This window comes from Ambystoma mexicanum, chromosome 12, assembly GCF_040938575.1.
Source record: "Ambystoma mexicanum isolate Mex_15411 chromosome 12, UKY_AmexF1_1, whole genome shotgun sequence".
In the NCBI taxonomy this organism is placed as follows: Eukaryota; Metazoa; Chordata; class Amphibia; order Caudata; family Ambystomatidae; genus Ambystoma; species Ambystoma mexicanum.
This window is the reverse complement of record NC_090936.1, coordinates 360,770,820-360,788,523: the sequence shown is the minus strand read 5'-3', so window position 1 is coordinate 360,788,523 and position 17,704 is coordinate 360,770,820. Positions and strand designations below refer to the sequence as shown.

At 44.4% G+C, this 17,704-nt stretch overlaps 1 protein-coding gene and 1 long non-coding RNA gene across 3 annotated transcripts in view; one reads left to right on the top strand and one right to left on the bottom strand.

Annotated features, from left to right (window-relative positions):
* The window catches only part of LMNTD1 (lamin tail domain containing 1), a 2,112,860-nt gene that overhangs the window by 1,345,684 nt on the left and 749,472 nt on the right, over positions 1-17,704 (bottom strand). The gene's annotated exons all lie outside the window — the stretch shown is intronic.
* Positions 9,347-14,078, top strand: LOC138513534 (uncharacterized). Its single transcript, XR_011281768.1, has 4 exons — positions 9,347-9,492; positions 9,618-9,679; positions 10,050-10,155; positions 10,283-14,078. It is a non-coding gene; the product is annotated as an uncharacterized lncRNA (long non-coding RNA).

Genomic DNA, 17,704 nt, shown 5'->3' with positions numbered 1-17,704 from the left:
GTAACTCCACAGGTTTTCCACATGGCCTTCATGTAGTGGGACATAAAGTTTGACCCCCTGTCAGAGATTACCTCCTTAGGAAACCCAACCCTGGTAAAAATACCAAGGAGGGCCTTAGCCACAGCCGGAGCTGTAACAGTCCTCATAGGAATGGCCTCAGGGTACCTAGTAGCATGGTCTACTACAACAAGGATAAACCTGTTGCCTGAGGAGGTTGGAGGATCAAGGGGACCAACAATGTCAATCCCTACCCTCTCAAATGGGACTCCCACAACTGGGAGAGGCACTAAAGGTGCCACATTCTTGGAACCAACCTTACCAGAAGTCTGGCAGGTATGGCAGCTCTTACAATATCTATCTACTTCGGCCCCCATCTTTGGCCAATAAAAGTAGAGTGAGAGCCTTTCCTTGGTCTTCTTGAAACTCAAGTGGCCAGCCAAAGGTATCTCATGGGCTGGTTGTAAGAACTGTTGTCTGTTTTCCTGTGGGACTACAAGGCGTTTGTAGTCTCCAGGTTCAGACTCAGTGGGTTCACTGTAGAAGAGGCCATCTTCCCAGTGCAACCTATACTTCCCAGGCTCTTGCCCATCAGCTTGAGAAGCTGCCTGGTGGCGGAGACCCTCCAGAGTTGGACATTCTCTTTGCCCCTTACGAAAAGCTGCCCTGCTAGGCCCACCTTCTGCCAGTAAAGACTGCAGCTCAGGATGGTCCTCAGGGTCCAAATCTCCAATAAGGTTGGGGCCTCCTTCTAGCTCTTCCTCAGAGTCTAGCTCAACCACACAGGATTGTACCTCCCTCTCAGCCTCAGCTGGAGGTGGAGTTACAGGTGCAACTTTGGACAACCTAGGGGAAGTCCTTGTTGGAAGCACTGGAGTGCTTGCTGCTGGCTTTTTCCTAGGAGTCTTGGGTTGCCCCTTTGCTCCTGATCTGGTAGTTACTGCAGTAAGTTGCTCCAGTGGTAGAGGAGTGATTTCTGTCATCATCTCCTGAGATAACCCTCTCAGGGTTTTCTCCCTTGCAGGTTTTGTGAGTTCCTGAAACCTTTTGCTAGGAGGTCTGGGGGTATGAGATACAACTCCAAGAGCTTTGAGGTCATTACCCAACAGAACCCTACCTGGCACTTCACATTGTACACTGACAGGTATTTTTACAGCCATATCATTACATTGGATGAGAACTGGTAACTGGGGACACATCTGCACAGGCCCACCAGCTAACTTGGTGAGGCATTTGGGTGCCTTAGCAACATCCTCTGCCTTGAAAAATGATTCATCCACCACAGTTATGCTGGCTCCAGTGTCCCTAATGGCAGGAGTCTCCTGACCATTCACCTGGACACTGTCCTTATAATACTCTTTAGTATTATCTGGGATAGAGTTATAGACATCTAAATTCTGTTGCTCCCACAACCCCAGAGAGACTAAAGAAACACTAGCTGAGACTCCAGTGGGTTCATCAGCTAGTAATAGAAAGTTTCCACTTGCCATGGGTACTTCCTCTTCTGGAGCGAAGGCTAAGGAGGCAAGCTGGACCCCTGAAGGTTTACCCTTACATCTGGGATCTCCTTTCACATGGTCAGTAGCCTTACAAACAAAGCATGAGCCAAAGGCTCGCTGGAATGGAGGCTTGTTCTGACCTCCTTCTGGTCTGGGACCAGAAGGTACACTAGCCTGATTTGGTTTCCCTTGTGGCTTACCCTTATAGTTTTGTTTGGGGCCCTCTTTGGAATTTGTAGTATTAGAATTCTCTTTGGAGTCCTTCTTAGACTGTTTTTCCCCATCCTTCTTCTGAGTTACCCCAGAATCCTTGTGAGTGGCCCTGTTGGCAACCCACAAGTCAGCAGCCTTAGCTAGCTTCCGGGAATCTAATTCCCTGGAATCAGCCAAGTGTTGTCTGAGCTCAGGAGAGCAGGCATCATAAATAGTCTCCAACATAAACAAATTCTTCATACCTTCATAAGTGTTCACCTTGTAACCCTTAATCCATCCCTCTAAGTTTTTCAAACATTCATTCACCCAGGTAGCCCAAGGGGTACCATCATGCTTTTTGAGGCTCCTAAACCTCTTAAGATACTGGGAAGGGGTCTTCCCAAACCTAGCTATCAAAGCTAGTTTCACACATTCATAGTCCTTCCTATCCTCCTCCCCCATCTCCATTACCACATCAGTTGCAACAGGGGGAAGCCTAGAGAACAACCAGGTGAGTAAGTCATTTCCTGTGATGTTCTGGAGCCCATGATTATATTCAAACAGAGACAACCAATCCAACACATCCAACTTAGGCTCATACATACCAACCAATTCTTTAGGCATCCGGGGTCTTTTAGGACTGGAACTTCTAGAGGAGCCAGAGAGAGAAACATTCTCAACAGATAATTTCTTCATTTCTAAGTCATACTTGAGCTCCATTTCCCTTAGCCTTAGTTCTTTGTCAGTTTGAGCATTCAGTTTCTTATACTCCAATTCCAGCTTCATTTTCTCTAGTTCAAAGTACTGAGGACTAAATGTGGGACCTGGTAAAGGTCCAGTAGGCACAGCAGGTAGAGCAGGCAGAGGCCTAGGGGGGACAGTTACAACAGCCTCACCCTCCTCTTCTGACTCTTCCTCAGAAACATCAACATTTTGTTCCATGTTAACTTCAACACTGTCATCTACAGTTGCTGGAGTGGTAGGTTCCTCTGAACCATCACCCAGACTTTGGTTAGCTAACAATCTTTCAATCAGCTCCATTTTCTTGCCCTTAGTCAGGAGATCCTTATGTTTACAGAGCACTCTTAAACAATCAGCAGTTTTGGCTGCAAGGGACTCTTGACTATAGCTTTCTATAACTGACATGTTAGAGGTTTTACTTTTTCAGTGCTAAGCTTTGTGGTTAGTTGCACTAAGGTATCTAAAGCACAATAAAATGTATACTCAATACAAATCCCACCGCTGTACACCAGTGTTAGGCAGAAACCTGTGCAGTTCCCTTGGGGAACACTGCAAAAGATTTAAGACTACAGGTAGAGCAGTAAACCCCTTTGGTAGCAGTCTGTACCACCCAGATTTACCTGGTAGCTGTGGCTGAGCAGTCAGACTTCTCTCAAGAAGAGTTAGGCAGTATGTAAAGTATACACAATATGTACCAAAACACAATAGCACAAGCAAACACTGACCAGAGCTTGGTTTCAAAAGTATATAGTTATTTATTTAAAATACACATAAGTTAAAAACACTCTAGCAAAAATATAGTAAAAGCACTTCAACACAGTTATAATGAAAGTAGATTCAATCCTTTCTCCTATCTAGACAACTCTAGGTAAACACCACTTAATTAAAACAGAGGTGAGTGCTTAACGTTAGATGACACTCTAGTAGTTTCCAAGAAAGGGAGAGAAAAAGCAGAAATGGGTTAGACACACCACTCTAAGGTCCAGAACACTTGCAATAGGCTTAAAGAAGAATAAAGTCACAGGTGAGCAAAAGTCACTAGGCAGGGCCCACTCTTAGAGTAGCCGGAGCAAAAATGTGCCCAAGATCACACTGTTAGTTAGAGATTCAAAGTCTTGCAAAGAGTCAAAAAGAGGTTAGAGTGGCTCCGAAAGTTTAGCCAAAGTGTCCCAGGCACTCCCAGGTTCGAAAGCCGGGGACTAAATCTACCCCGTACAGTCGGTAGCAAGGGAAGCCAGGCGGAACACAGTACCTTAAGCGGAAAGGATCCTCCAGCGGTGGCAGTTGTTCCAGGCAGTGGCAGCAGGGCTCGACGTCGGTCAGGGGAGAAGAAGTTCTCGCTGAAGAGCAGAAGAAGAGGGTCGTTGCACTGCCCGGGAAGAAACCAGCCGCGGAGTCCTCCGGTTAAAGGGTTGGTACCGACTTTCGCGGTATGGGGGTAAAGTGTGGTATTCCGGTTGCCGGGGTGCTTGGCACAGGCAAGGCGGCCACGAGATACCTCAAAGAACGGAAAGAAGGCGAAAACTGGTTGTCCCCACCAGTCAAGGGAAGGAGCCACTCCGTTAAGAGTTCTCCTCGGTCGTCGGGAAAAAGTGGTGAGACGGTTCAGCAGGGCTCCACCGGGTGGTGTCGTCGAAGCAGGTCGGCTCAGCTCTTCCCTCGTCGGATTCTTGGTCCTGTGGCGACTTCTGAAGTCCCAGTCCCCAAAGCCCTGCTTTTATGCAGCAAACCCCCATTCACCCAGCCTAGCTGTCACTCAAACATGCTAAGTGGTGAGCCGGGCGGCTCACCACTTGGGCCAATCAGGACGGAGTGCGACTTGAGTTACCAAGGTAACTCAGTCCAGGGTGCCTAAATCCCCCTCCACCCCTCCTAAGTACCCCAGACAGAGTGGCACCACTTTGGAGGGCTTCTGTGGAGAAGCCCGCCAAAAGTGGAACAAAGGGCTCCACTTTGGGTCAGAGTTACAGAGTCGAACACCAACGCCATTTTAGAATCAAGTTTTGGCAAAAAGTCCCAACCGGAGTTATAAAAATAAATATATAAACCGGCGGTATGTTTAAGGCTACCGTAAATAAATAATTAAATGTGTTAGCCTAAAACAATGGGAAATCCCATAGGGAAATATTCGCGGTCGAATATAAAAAGTAGTTTCCACTGCCACCAGCCAAAACTCGATCAGGGGGGACGGAGACGTGCCCCCTCGACTAACAGACCCTGGGGCAATCGAATTGCCCCAGCCAGTACGTCCACAATATGATGGTTTGTACTGGTTCTGTTCAGGATTCAAGACTAGCAAAGTCTTTGGTGACTTTACATGCCCTGGGAGACAGTAGTCAGTCCCAGGGTATGGAGTCTATGTTGGGGAGTCCCTAGGACACCCCTGGGTCACGGCACAGAGGGTGCTGTGTGACCCACATCACAAAAATACATGAGGCCCTATGGAGTAAAAGACCCCATAGCCCATTCAACACAAGGTTTAACCAAGAAAACACACTTCAACCTGTCCAAGAGTGAGGGTAAAAGAGTCTCACTCTTGGCAGGAGAAAAAAATTAAACCCCAGAAATCCAGCAAAGCTGCTGGGGGACTCACTAGGTAGGGAAATTCAGCCTAAACAGAGAATTCTCCCTAACATGGATCAAAGCTGAAATTCTTTTTCCAGCTTCCAATACCAGCCAAAAACACAGATATATGCAAGTATCCACAGAAACCACCCACCGGACATGATCCAGTCCATAGAACCATAAGACAATACAAGAAGGCAAAAATAATGGCAGAAGCAAGATATTTAGCGTTTGCAGAAGAATTGGTAGAAAACATTTTAGCCAATCCGTCCATCCTGGGTACAGAACCAATACCAGAGATTGGAACTTCTAATGATGACTGGAATGAACTAGAAGTCCTTAAGAAACAACTAATACGAACAGAGCCCCATGGAGCAATCATGACTGAATACCTCCGAGCACATTCAGCCCCAATGGGCTTAATCGTAAGAATCGAACCTAGAATCTTCTTTGAACAGATACAATTTCGGAAAGACTGGTCATATATAGCAAATAAGTGTACAAGAGACTGGCTGATCCTCATTATTAGCACTGCGAAAACTGTATCAGAAAAAATGATGAAAGAAATCAAAGCGAAACAAGAAGGCCTAAAACAGCACACATGGTGGCAACTTATAAAAAAAAGCATTGAAGAACTAGATATAGCCATGAAAGATTTCAAAGAATTCAATCTAAATAAAAAGGTCACAAAAATAAGGAAGGATCTAACCAGTTTCTCACAAGAAAATATTTACCCATACATCACTGATGCATATTATGAGGACCAAAGCCAAGCTCAAACACCGGCTGGCCAGATATTCAATCAATACAATAAGAAACGCATACAGCGTCCACGAGCAAGTTCACAAAATTGGACCTTCTCAAGCAGAAGTTCTAATGGAAGCAACCAAATTTTCGCAAGTACAAGCAGTGCTCTACCATTGACGTCAAACATGAATGCCCAGACTGCTCTGCAGTTTTTTCACAGAGGACAAGGAAAATCCAAAAACAAAGGCCAATGGAACCAGCAGTGGCAGAACCAGTCCTCCAGAGTTACAAGGAGCAAAGGACGAGGAGCAACATCAAACCCACTCTAGTGAGAAGGAAGAAAACAGTGACATGGGAAAATTTGGAAACGGCATCTAGAACCGAAGCTACAACCAATAATACTCACAACACCCATACCGCTGAATCCATTCAAATGCGAGACTCTGAGTAAAATATGCTAGACAATCTAGCAATCTCTTTAGTAATGAATCTCTCCCAGCATGCACTCAGCATGGACCAACATACAACACTAGAAAAAGGCCTCAGTTTTGTACCTATGATGCGGCACAACCCTTTTAAAACACGCATAGAGGTGGCCCAGTTGGTCAGAAAGATACGTCTAAAACAGTACTTTAGCACAAGAACACAAAGGGACGAAGAAAAATCTGCAACCAACCTAAAAAACAAATCAACCTTCTACCCACCACCAAATGAAATCTCACCAGAATCCATCACCTTTGAAAAAGCCCTCATAAGAAAAATTGAGAATTTTGAGAAAGAAGAAAAATATACATTCAACAATTTCTCAAAAAAAGACCACCTAGCCCTAAAGAGTCTGATGGGAAATGATGACATCACAATAAAATCTGTGGATAAGGGAGGTGCTATAGTGATTCAATCTACAGTAGATTACAATAAAATGGTTCAGATGCTCCTGGATGACCACACCAGTTACAGCCAACTTGGAAAATACCCTACAGAAGATATACGCAAACTTATCCAACCTATCATAGAGGAAGCTATGGTTGAAGGCCACATTAGCCCGAAAGAATACGAATATCTTAATCCAAAAATCCCTAGGAAACCAGCATTCTATGCACTTCCAAAAGTGCACAAAGGGATAACACCGGTACCAGGAAGACCAATTGTCTCTGGTATAGGATCCATTTTAGAGCCTCTATCTGAATTTGTGGACTTCTTTCTTAGACCTATGATAAGTAAAATGAAATCACATCTGAAAGACACAACATCAGTTTAAAAACTATTGAAAGATCTCCCTTTTGACCCTGGACAACCGATTCTAGTGACAATGGATATTGAGGCACTATACACAAAAATTCCTCAGATGGCGACTTTGCAAGTTGTAGAGAAGATACTGAGAAACGCACAACCTCCTGTTGAAACACCTGTTACTTTACTCATGCAACTGGCGGAGTTAGCACTCACAAAAAAAGTCTTCCTCTTTGGGAAAACATTCTATGAACAGATCTCTGGGACTGCAATGGGGGCAGACTTTGAGGAACAAAAGATTTATCCATCAACAAATCCATGGCTAGGCAAAATAGACCTATGGAAAAGGTACATAGATGATATCATCATGATCTTTAAAGGAACAGATGAGGAGCTTGAAGCCTTCCTGATATGGCTAAATCAACAGAACTCATATTTGTCCTTCACTGAGACACATAACCATACAACCCTACATTTCCTAGACCTGAGACTGGAAATGCGTAACAACGCTATATCCACCTAAGTATTTAACAAAACTACTGACAGGAATTCCTTGTTGCAGTTCTCTAATTATCATCCAGCAAGCCTGAGAAAGAACCTACCATTCGGACAATTATTAAGATTCCGTAGGAACTGCTCACATGTAACAGATTATGAAACACAGGCAGACCAACTAAGCCAGAAATTGAGGAACAGGGGATACCCGAGAAGGATCATAATGCAAGCTAGAAAAAGGGTGAGGAATGTCCCTGGGGATGTGACTTTAGAACAACATACTAAAGAGAAAAGCCCTTCAGACAACAACATCACAGCGGTCTTCACTTACTCCCCTCTAACCAACAAAATAAAAAAAGAAGTGCTAAAACTCGGGCCGATCCTAAATGTAGGTGAATCTCAACTTCATACACCAAGGTTTGCAATTAAGAGAGGCACAAATCTGAAAGATTCCCTAATGCATACCTACAAGGAACCTGTAACTCAGATGCAGGCAACATTATGGAACCAAGAGAAACCAAGAGGTCATACTCCTTGTGGGACATGCAGCTCCTGTTCAAGCGCCACAAGAACAAAAGAAATCAATATTGGTCTGAGATATCCTTGGACACAAAGGGACTTAACCAACTGCAACACAAAAAATGTAATTTATATTATAATTTGCCCATGTGACCTCCGGTACATAGGAATGACAACACGTCCCATCAGAACTAGGCTGGCTGAACACCGATCTTGTATTCGGACAGAAAAACTAACAGCACCAATGGTTGAACCCTTTACCAGCAAAAACCACGCCCTAGATGACTTCACCTGGTCCATCATCGAAAAAGTAAACATTCCATCGAGAGGAGGGAATCTCCATGATTTACTATATCGACGTGAACAACAATGGATATTCAGACTAAAAACAGACACCAGGGGTCTGAACGAATCCACATCCTGGCAAACTTGCAACTCTATAAGGAGTGAATAATGTATGGCTATCTGATTCACTATATTACTGCTACTATAATTCACATGTGACCCTGATGGCACCACAAGTCTTGATCTGGATCTACAGATGTCTATGCAAGAGGGTAGCAGCATCCGTGATCCACAATCATTATAAGTATTCCTTTATCACTATTAGTTACTACAGTATGTTGCTAAATATGTTGGTCATGTTTCGAACTGCCCTAGGAAAGATTTTGTTTGTTGTCTTTAACTGGCCTAGTATGGACTGTACAATACAATAGCTCAACATAAATTTTAATCTGACCTCACTGTGTGCTACAAAAAACTACCGGCCCAATAGATGCGACCATCTTTAGCTCGCAACTTCACAACTTTCACATTCTGTGATTTGGCTAATATTCACAAATTGACACCCGTTTATTAATCCACATATACTTTGTGATCCCGAGTTCCTGAGCACACACACTCTACTTACTCAGATCCATGGCTTCAGAACAATCAACCTATGATCTGGGGTGATTTATATATTTTCTCACCTATACTGATACATGAATGATTAAAGTGCAAAGATTTAAGTGCAAAAATCGGGAACCACTAAACCAAATGATAGATCACATCACGCAGATCACCCTACTTATCAGGCGAGCCTCAACAACATCTGAGTGTATTTTTTGCGAACTACAGTGAGACAGTGCATTAGCCGTTATGAGCAAACACGCGGGGTGTCTTTTTAGTAACAGTATTGTAACTTCTCCCGTTCTTTTGGCCGACATCCAAGTGGGACGGATCTCCATGAAGCAACCATTTAATGTCAATCAACACGCAGGATGTTTTCATCCGTTAAACACAAACAAAAACTACAACTCCCATCCCCCTCGCCATGCGAGAGTTAGGTCCCGATCATGTAAGACGCACACACGTAAATTCACGCTACGAATATGACGTGATTTAGCAGAAAACATCATGTGATAAGCTTCACGGCTCTCTCCCGTTAGACCGCTCATTTTTCGGCGCCGGTAGTTCGCAGCAAATGAATTGGATGCACACCAGAGGTCATTTTCATAAGACCCAGGTAAGCTCAGGAGCCATACATTTGGTACCTCTTTCTGGATGTACTAGTTATTTCTCAAATAGGCATCCCGAAGCAGACGCATCTAAAGCGCGTCCGTTTTCTGTTTACTTTTCTTTCCTATCTAGTGTAATGTTTTGCAACTACCATCCTTCCGAATCATTCGCTAGTACAGCTAGAAGGACAACAGGTCAGTCCATCCTGTTTTTCAGCATCTATTGCTAATTTATCTTGTTCTATTGATTTTGATTTTAATTCGAATAATTACCAACAAAAGCCACATAGTGAGGTAAAGCTCTCTATATATCTGCCGCACTATGTCCCGTGGACGTCTGTTCTGTATCTGCTTGCACTCTGCTTGTATCTGTTCAGCACCCCTGTGTTGTTAATTACCAGGTCTGGTACACATGTACTTTACACACATATCTAACTAGAGTTGTGTCTGTACATTTATGTACCTTGTGAACATTGCCAATTAAAAGTAATTTAAGTGGCCAAGAAGTTATGTCATAAAAATAGGTACCTTGATTGATATAAACCATATTGTGGTTCACATCTAGGTACTCTGTGCAGAAGCCTGAATAACGTCAGCATCTGCAGTGGGACTGAAGCTCCATAGTCACACATTCAGGACCTTTTCGAAGAAAGAAGACACCAAAGTTGAGGGTAAGGTGTCTCCCACACTAGGCAATTTACGGACACATTGTATAGCCCCGCCACAACTAATTTCTGTGTTTTCTCTTTTCCCTCCCTCCTACCCTCCCGTCCCCTACCCTGTTCTGTATCCCCACAGACTGGTCCATTTGAATTGAAAATAGCTGTATCCAGTGGCGTCGCCAGGAATCAAATTTAGGAGGGGCACAGAGGGGGCCAAAGACAAAAGTAGGGGGGCACAGACACAAGTAGGGGGGCTGCCTATGAAAGGTAATGTGTGAGGTCACAAGCACTCCTGCAGATAGGCTTTTGTGCACAGGGCTGTCACAAGGTGTGGTGAGGCCCGGGGCAAAGATTTGGTGAGGCCCCCTTACCATTTTTTGCACTGGGCCAGCGGCGACACTGCCACAAAGAGGAGACACAAGAAAACTCCCCTTGAGTTTGTGTGGACAAACTCAAATATGGTTTATTATTATATTATTACAACTGCAAATCAACTACAGCAAGTTAGATTTCTCTACTGAAGAAAGGTTTATGCCAGAATAACTTTTGTATTATGTGCATAAAGATATATAGGATGTCATGACAGCGTGTGGTGCGTGACACCAGCATTAAGGAGCACCCCTCTCCTGTGTGCGCATTAAAACACACATAATACACAGTGACAGATAGATGATGTAAAGTGGAGGCTGGTGAATTTCTGAACTGAAGAGGCTTAAATGTTTGTGCCAATTATGTGGGATCGACAGAGCACAGTGAGGGAGCCCAAACCAAGCAAGAGGTGCTTGAGGGGGTTTCTCACTCCCAAGAAAATGTTTGAAACATTGCATTAAAATTATGCATTTTATGGCACTTTCTTTACAAATTTGGGTAAAAATCAATACAGTTTGCAATTAGTTTTATATGGAAGAACATGGAAAAAACCAACAGTTGCTTGTCACCGACCATGCACAGGAACATTTTCCAATACATTTCATGCTGCCTTTGCCCACAACATATGCTAATATAAAAACATATTCATGCTGGTTGTTCCCATGAACGTTCATGCATTAACATATAAGGTCTCCCAGCAAGTAAACATGCAATGCCACAGAAAGTATGTCAAGGCTGACTGTGCACCATACACGTTATTACTGACTAGACTGGTCTATATTCAATGTGGTTCAGTTAAGCCAAGTAGTATATTTGCTTTACCCTTGATGCATGGTCCTGTGCATCAAGGGCAAAGTAAAACAAATTGGCAATGCTAACAGTTGGGGCTTTCATGTAGGCATGGGAAAGACACTGCTGTATTGGTATTAACTGGCCATTGATGGTAGCAGGTGCAAAATGGTGCGAGTACCTGAACATCTACTTATGCATAAGCCAAAACCTTTGGCTTTGACCAATGCTGGTTTTTAACAGGACTTCTGTGAAAGACATGTGGTGCTTTTAAATCAAGTGCCTGAAAACAGACCTGGTCAATAAATGTGTATTGCACCAGTAGCGTGTTTATTACAGCAATTAAGTCATTAACTCTCAACAAAACTCCTTTGAGAAAATGCTTGCAGACACTTTGAGGGCAAAGTTTGATTAAAGCTTGATCAAAGAGTTCCAATGAGGAGGTGTTTTGGGTGGGGGCAGGCAGACACTGGGTGGGAATTGCCATAGGGATTAGCATGGCCATGGGAATTCAATGGTGGGCAAATAACTAAACACCAACAAGCTTTTTGTCCCTCCTCATATGCCATTTTTGCCTAGCTTTACTGAGTGTTGTCATTAGGAAAATATCTCCCCGGATCTCAGATCCAGCTCCACAATCCTGGGAAATCTATATGTGTTCGTGTTGTAAACTATGTCGGGCAGGGATTTGAAACACTTCCCCAGAGGACCACTTGAGGGTCTGAGCAGGAGCCCTGTGCAATCTCTTGTCAATGTTGCACTGTACTGGAAATATGTATGTGCATTTTTTAGGTTCAAAGGGGGTGCAGATTTTGTACTTTGCTGACATGATAAATTGATCAATTCTCTGAGGGGAAGAGGCAAATGTTCATGAGGGTGACTAAAATACCTGCCTTACACCCTCCCAATCCAGCCCTCGCTGGACCTGGCCCCTTTCCCTGCCCTAGGTGGAATGCCCAATTAAAAAAGTCAATTTCACTACTGTCTGTTCTCTAAAGCAATCATATTGGCTTATTGCTGGCACAAAAGTGCCGCCTGATAACCCAATTGAAAAAGAATGCCATGTAGTGGTGCAACACCATTGAGCAGACCGGGATCCTGTCCCCTCCTGAAATGCTGGCCTTTGTTGGGTGGTGCCAACTCCTGGCTAGAGAGGACTGAAGCCTTCCAACTTTGAGGCAGAATGCATTTCTCGGTGTGTCGCCAGCGCATAGCTTTGATAGCAAAATCAAGAGCCTTTGACAGAGCGTTGTATTATTTGCTTATGTTTAAGCACTCGTTAACGAGCGGCAGAAGAATCAACCATGCAGAGGACAAAGGCCTGCCCATGCGATATCAACAGACTCACTTGAATAAAGCCAAAGTCCTAACTACTGGGCTCAGCTTTTAGAAGGCCCATGTCTCCAGTGATTAGCATAGCATTATGAAAGTAAAGAGCCTCTGAATTGGGGTGAAAGGTACGACTTGTGGACAAAGGGAAGGTGAAATAGCGTGCGGCTCGCTTCTTGCGCTTCAATCTGAAGGCTGTTATCCCCAGTTTCTGCAGTATTTACATAATCCACACGCAGTTTGACGCTTGATTGAATAAACTGTCCAGAAGAAGATGGTCTGAACACCCTACTCCATCGAAACCGGTCGACCTTTCTGGCCATGGGTGGTACCATGGCCTTTGTGTAGACATCGCCAACAATTAGGGGCGATACTTTACAAATAATATGATCCACGTTCTTTACTCACATACTGTGAGCCTTTTTTAAAGTGTTTTACACTTACAGGCATTGATGTACCAACACCAATTGCCCTTTTAGATGCTCATAACACTTACCACTCCATCATGAGGCTTAACTAGAATTTCCTTAGAGTTTGTCAATCTGGAAAAGTGAATACCCTTCATTTGAATGACAGACGTAACTTGATGGCCTTAGGCCAACCGTTTTATGCACCGAATTATAGAAATACAGACTGCTATGCTTGCCCAACAAGTGGCCATTTTAAACGTAGCAAGAATCGCCATTTTGCTTGTTAACCATTGCTCATTGCTTTCTGTCTAAAACTGCTTTGCAGCTTGCAATTCTTGCGAATTCTACTTACTCTGCTCAACTGTTAACATTGTTGTCTGAATATGAAAGGGCAAGGTCACGGGACTGAGGAGTTCGTTGAAACTCCTCATGAGTAGCCCAGAAAGGAATGCCCACGCTCCCTCTCTGTAGCCTTGAGGGAGAGCTGCAGGGCATTTAATCATTTCACAGCTGCCAGCCAGTCTCGTACTGTGGTAGAATATGTTAGAATAAAGCATCTGAAGGCTTGAATTATGCTCTTCTTATGGCCCCCCTTCGCAAAACCCTTTAGAGTGTGTCGGCTCCCAGGACACGAATAGTACCTCATAGATAGCAAAGGTTGGAATGTGGCTCTTCCCCCGTGTGCAGCTTGGTTCCAAGAACAGAACCACCGTGTTCTGTTCAACAACTAAAAGATGTCTCTGCACTTTCTAATTGCACATTGTTACTAGAATAGACATCGAAAGTGTCATAATTGTCATACCCGTCGGAAATGTCCATCGTCATCCCGAGTTCAAAGAAACTTAATAAAGAGGGGTGTTCAACATGACATAGCTGATTGTATGATATGCATTTTGTATATATGTAACTGATGTACGTAATTCGCTCTCTTGCGTCCCTCGAGGTCTAGGTAACTCACGTCGCAGGGCGTGAGACCACAGTTGGCCGATTGGGACTATTTTTGCTTGCAATAAACCCTAGCATTGGGAATTTGAACCTCGTGTCTGGCGCATCTTTTCGTGTATGGTTAATGCCTTGTTTCCATATCGCGAGGGACCCCTAGGGGCCCCCTTCAGGTTAATAAAACATACATAGACAATTCCATGTTTTTTTGAACACTCATGTAAGCTATTTAGCTGTGCTGGGCAGTGATCTAATTAGCAGCTCTACCGCACTAAGATATATTGGAGTGGTGTGGTGTTTTTTTATGGTTACTCTTCATCGTCATATCCTGTGTCCAGAATTCTCTAATACAGGTCGGGGCGTCCACATTTCTGGTAGACTGAGGGACCGTTTTCTTCCTACCCTATCCCTATCAGATGGGCGTTGCACCACATGTTGCCTAGGGATAGACAACCCTGAGTAGGGACAGGGTGTTTTCCTAATAAGGGCTAGATAGCAACACAACGTTGGTTCCCTTCTTCCCCTTCCTGCATCCAGTTCTAACCAGCATTTCTAGACACTAGTTTGTAGCAATTTGTCCTCCTAAGAACCGTTTGTATTGTGATATCACTTCTTGACCTAACGGTTATGGAAAGAAAGTTTTCCTTGTTTTATTTGTAAATTACCCTGATGTTCCATGTAGGGCTGATATGGGCCCATTTATTTGTAATGTTTGGGGGGTACCCCTTGCCTTACAGTTTGGAAATAGGTCAAGGTACTTGTGGAGGGCTTAAATCAATAATGAAGTCAAACAAATGCAGCTAGGTGGTTAAAAGATGCAGATTACCAGTAGGTTTCTGTGTCATAAGACTGCCAACATGGGGCAGCTATAAAAGCTGAAAGGTCTAGACGGCATCCTTGGGTGGGGAGCACAGCGTAATGGGTTTATTGGCCCCACATTGGCCTCACTCACTATCTGCTTTCAAATCTGTCATCCAGCCCCACCAAAAGTTTGAGGCTGGCTCTGCCCCGCCCTGGGAGACCTACAGAGCCGAGGTCAGATGGAACAAGTCACAGATGTTAAACAGTGCCTGAGCTTCGCTGTTAACAAAGGCCCCAGCAGTTACTAACAAAGCATTTCACTGTTAGCACCTGCATTCATATGCATACATTTGGAAACAATTGAAATCGTGGTTTGGGGTTAGCACTTGAATGCCAGAGAAGTGGTGACATGAGACAGCTCATTCTCACAGCAGTCCCTAAGTGTGGCGTTTCAGAAATGAAGGAGCGAGTTAACTTCTTGTAACATTGAAGCTTCACCAGAATAGTCTCATTTGAATGTGCAAAGAAGTTAGATACACCCATACAAGTAAATGACTCTCTACCATCTAAATCAGTGGTCTTCAAACAGGGGGTTTGGCCCCCCTCGGTGGACCCGAAGGATATTGCAGGGGTGAGAGTGAGGGGATCCGTGGGCGGTGGACTCTTAAAAAAGAATTAAGGTGACTGTTTTTTTAATAGAAAATATATGCAGCAGAAAATCTTCTTATATTTTAAAGAGCCTGGGGCTCCCCTTGGACATCCTTTGGACCCACTAGGTGGGCCAACCAATGGGTGGGGGGCGTCAGAAACAATATCTTTACTCAAGAACTCAAGGTAGGACTGAGAAAGATTGATGAGCACTGATCTAAATCAACTTTCTGAATAGATTGCACTCGATCTCACACACAGAGAGATAACAAATAGTATATGGTTTGAATGGCTTGCCAGAGGAAATTGACAATATAAGGCTTGCCTCAGAGAAAGTTTCGTCAGTAACAGAAACCCATAGTTTGCCTAACTACTGCTAACTGTATGCTGAAAACTTCTGTGGCACCAGGTGAGGGCAGGTCTGCTTACTGTGGTGCCAATGATGGAAAAGAGCGTGCTATGTTGGGCACAGCTTGCAGTGTAAGGTGCCCACTGTGTGAACGTGTGCAATTACTGCACATCAAAGGCTCAGATCGCATGTTTCTGCCTCAGACTTTCGTTGTCGCCAGCTGGATAAAATGAGTACCACTGCTTTTGGTAAGAGTCAAATCAGCTTTTCATCCGTTCATGGCCATTAACTTGAGAACCAAGGCTGCTGGTCAATATAATTTGGGTTGTCAAATGATGGTAAAGCGCACAGACACCTGAAAGTGCTATTGTCAGCTATGTAAGTACATCCATTCGTAAAAGCATTCACGGCATCCCTGAAAACAGCCTGCAGAACTTGCTACTGAGATCAAAGGTTGTAAGCCCCACATGTTCTCACACTTACCTTCCGGGCCACAGTCTTGTAACCTGCCGCTACCCAAAATGCATTTGGAGGGACTGCAGACAAACATCTGAGCACCACTACTCTGTCCTCTAATGGGTAACGCCGCAGCTGCCGTGGCTGCCTCTAAATTAGGGTGACCAGATGTCCCGGTTTTGCCGGGGCTGTCCTGGAATTTGGTACTCTGTCCCCCTTTCTCAAGACTATGATTCCATTTGAAACTGCAGAAGGTCCGGTTTTTAGTAGTAGGTCTTCATAGCTGGCAGCAGGAATGAACATTCTCGCACAGAAGAAATGTTCCATTTTGCAACTTAAGATAGTGTTAATTGTGATAAATGAATTATATTTGTTTATTTGAACAGTAAGACTTAAACCCTCTTCTCTTCCAAACGCTACTGGAGTATAGTGCCTTGACTGTCACTTTAAAGAGTTAGTCCTACCTTTATGCTAGTTGCCCTTTCACAGTTTTTATTTTTTAAATATGGTCACCCTACTCTAAATACCTACAGGGGCCTTCTCTTTGGCGACGCTGCGCAACATCTTTTGTCAGAGTAGGAACCCTTCCACTCCCCTTGCTGACTTCAAGCCTCTGTCCGTGGACGCCGAAGACGATGCAAGGCAGAGGAAAGCAACAGTGTGCCCCCCCCAGGGGAGAGCGCCACAAGGCCCCCCCAAAGTGCGAGGCCCAGGGCAGTTTGCCCCTCCTGCCCCCTCTCGTGATGGCCCTGTTTGTGCACACCAACTACCCACACCCCACTGCACTTCCCCTCCCATCAGAATGCAGGCACAAAACCATTCAGTGACTAATGGCCCATCATTAGCAGTTTAGTGCGCTACATTCTGATGGGAGGGGCTGCAAGCTGCTCGATCACTGCTTTGAGACAAAAGTATTGCTGTGTGATATGCAGACATTTGCCTCAGTGAGTGTCACACATAACACCATGAACAGAGAACATGGGCACTGCTCGCCTTAGGTGGGGGGGGCAAGGGGGGACACAGGATTTCAGAGGGGGAGCACTAGCCCCCCCAGGCCCCTCCCAGTGACGCCACTGGCTGTATCTACCCACTCTCAACAACAACAGCGTCACTATTTGCCAGATGTCCCAGCCCTGATGAAAGTGGTCTTCACCACTGAAACCGGTCGGCTCATTACAACACTGTATCTGCACAACTGAATGTAACATGCCAGATAACAGTTTGATCTATCCAAATAAAGTCAAGGACTCATCAAGGATCTTTACTGTGTATCCAACACACAGGGACATAGAAGAGAAAAAAAAAACTCTCTATATCTTTAATATTAAGAAAAAACAAAAGAAGAACAAAAAGAAATTGACACGAGGACCCCTAGTCCAAGATGTACTAACTATACCCACTTCCCAGAAAAACATCAACTAGGGAGTAGTGGGTCTTTTTAAGAAAAACCTGCCCTCAAGGGAAA